We start from the raw sequence: 3185 nt of genomic DNA, 5'->3' as shown, positions 1-3185 counted from the left end.
CAGAGTTTTTTGTTATTTGTTGTGTTTTACTATTATTGGCTTAACACTTGATTTTATGATTTTTAACAAGCTTAAAGTTTAAATACACTGTAATTCTCAGATAAATCTACTACTTGAAGTTTTAGACATTTAATCCTGAGTTAATCACTTATTTTATTTATATTTATTTATTTAATGTATTTATATTTATTATAATATTTTTAGAGACAGAATCTCACTCTATCACCCAGGCTGTAGCACAGTGGCATGATCATAGTTTTGCTGCAACCTCAAACTCCTGGACTCAAGCAATCCTCCCACCTCAACCCCCCAAGTAGCTGGAACTAGTGGTGCACCGCCATGCCCAGCTAAGTTTTAATTTTCTTTTTCTAGAGATGGGGTCTTACTATGTTGCTCAGACTGGTCTTGAACTCTAGCCTCTACCAATCTTTCTTCCTCGCATGTATTTAAACCTTGTTTATGGTAGTTTGGTAGATTTTGTGATTTTACATTGAGAAGTGTCCTGTACAATGTGGGGATTCCATGTGGCCTGGGTTCCTTTATTTTTTGCGTGTGTGTGAAGGCTATTATGGTATTATTGGCAAATAAACATTGTATATATTTATGGTACACAATGTGATGTTTTGATATATGTATACATTGCGAAATGATTAGATTTGGCTAATTAACATATACATCACTTTGCATACTTACCATTTTTTATAGTGGGAACATTTACAAGGTAATCTTTTAGCAGTCTTCAAATATAGAATACATTACTATTAACTATAACACCATGCTGTATAATAGATCTCCAAAACTTTCTAACTGAAATGTTACATCCTTTGTCCAATAACTCCCCATTGCCCCGCAATCCCTGGCAACCACCATTGTACTCTTTGGTTCTATGAATTGGAGTTATTTAGATACCACAGGTAAGTGAGATCATGTGGTATTTGTCTTTCCATGCCTGACTTACTTCACTCAACATAGTGCTCTTCAGATTCATCTACATTGTCATAAATGATATAAGTTCCTTCTTTTTGAAGGCTGAATAGTATTACATTGTGTATACATACCACATTTTAAAAATCCATTCTTTCGTTGATGGACAGGGAAGTTGATTCCATATCTTGGTTATTGTAATGCTGCAGTGAACATGGGAGTGCAGATATCTTTTTGACATACTGATTTCATTTCCTTTGTATGTAAACCCAGTAGTGAGATTGCTGGGTCATATGGTAACTCTATTATTATGCTGTTTTCTATAATGAATGTTTTAATTTACATTCCCACAGACAATTCCCTTTTCTCTACAACCTTGGCAACACTTGTAATCTTTTGTCTATTTGATAGTAGACATTCTAACAGGTATGAGGTGCTATTCCACTGTGGTTTTAATTTGCACTTCTCTGATGATTAGTAATGTTTAATATATACCTGTTTTATATACCTGCTGGCCATTTGTGTGTCTTCTTTTGAGTAATATCTATTCAGGTTCTTTGCCAACTTTTTAACTGAATTATTTGTTTCCTTGTTGTTTACATGAGGTTCTTATATATTTGGCATACTAACTCTTGTCAGATATATGGTTCACAAATACTGTCTTTGGTTTTTTTTGTTTTTTGTTTTTTGGTTTTGCCGATAATTTTGGGAACAGATCCAAAAAAATCTTTGTCAAGATTGAAGTCAAGAAGTTTTTCCTTATGTTTTCTCCAGTATTTTACAGTTTCAAGTTTTAACATTTAAGTCTTTAAGTTGATTTTTGTGTACAGTGTAGGATAAGCATCCAATTTTATTATTCAGCATGTAGATACCCAGTTTTCCCAACACCATTTATTGAAAACACTGTCCTTTCCCCATTGTGTGTTCTTGTTCCTGTTCTTGTGTGTACTTTGCCAAAGATCAATTGAGCATAAATTTGTGAAATTATTTATGGGCTTTCTACTCAGTTCTATTGGTCTATATTTCTGCGTTTATGCCATTGCCATGCTTGTTTGATTATTAAGCTTTGAGTACATTTTGAAATCAGGTAATGCAATACCTCTAGCTTTGTTCTTTCTGCTCAAGAATAAATTTCACCATGTCAAATTAAATGGCATTAAATTTTAGCAGAATTAGTTTGCTAAATTGTTTTTTGTATTGGGGCCTTTTGTGGTTCCATACAAATTTTAGGATTTTTTTCTGTTTGTTAAAAATTTTATTCAAAATTTAATAGGGATTACATTAAATCTGTAATCTCTTTGGGTAGTATGGACATTTTAACAGTACTAATTCTTTCAATCCATTTATTTGTATCTTCTTCAATGTCTTTCACCAACATTTTATAGTTTTTGGTATAGAGACTTTTCATTTACCTGGTTAAATTTATTCCTAAGTATGTTATTCCATTTTATATGGGATTGTCTTCTTGATTTCCTTTTTCAGATAGTTTGTTGTTAGTGTATAGAAATGCTACTGATTTTGTATGTTAAAGTTATATCTTTTATACTACTGTATAGCGGTTTTTTGGTGGAGTCTTTATGGTTCCCTGTGTGTAAGATCATGTCATCTTCAAGCAGAGACAACTGTACTTCTTCCTTTTCCATTTTGATGCCTTTGGGATTTTTTTCTTGCTTTCTTGCTCTGGTTTGAACTTCCAGAACTATGTTGAAAAGAAGTGGTGATAGTGGACATCCTTGCCTTGTTCCTGAGCTTAGAAAAAGAGCTTTAAGTTTTCACCGTTGAGTATGATGTTAGCTGTGGGCTGTGATATATGGCCTATATCATGTTGAGGTACATTCCTTCTATCCTAATGTGTTGAGAGTTTTTATTATAAAAGGATGCTAAATGTTTTACAATGCTTTTTATGCATGTATTTGCATTTGCATTTATTGAGATGATTATATAGTTTTTGTACTTCATTTTGTTAATGTGATGTATCAATTTATTGATTTGCTTATGTTGAATCATCCTTGCATGCCAGGGATAAATTCCACTTGATATTACGGTGAATGATTCTTTGAATGTGCAGTTGAATTTGGTTTGCTAGAATTTTGTTGAGGATTTCTGCACCTATGTTCATCAGGGATTTTGGCCTGTAGTTCCTTTTCTTGTAGTGTCCTTGTCTTGTTTGGGTATTAGAGTAATGCTCACCTTGTAAAATGACTGTAGAAGTATTCTGTCTTCAAATGTTTTGCAATAGTTTGAGAAGGATTGGTGTTAGT

This window comes from Macaca thibetana, chromosome 1 (assembly GCF_024542745.1).
Source record: "Macaca thibetana thibetana isolate TM-01 chromosome 1, ASM2454274v1, whole genome shotgun sequence".
NCBI classification, from domain to species: Eukaryota; Metazoa; Chordata; class Mammalia; order Primates; family Cercopithecidae; genus Macaca; species Macaca thibetana.
This window is presented reverse-complemented; position numbering follows the sequence as displayed.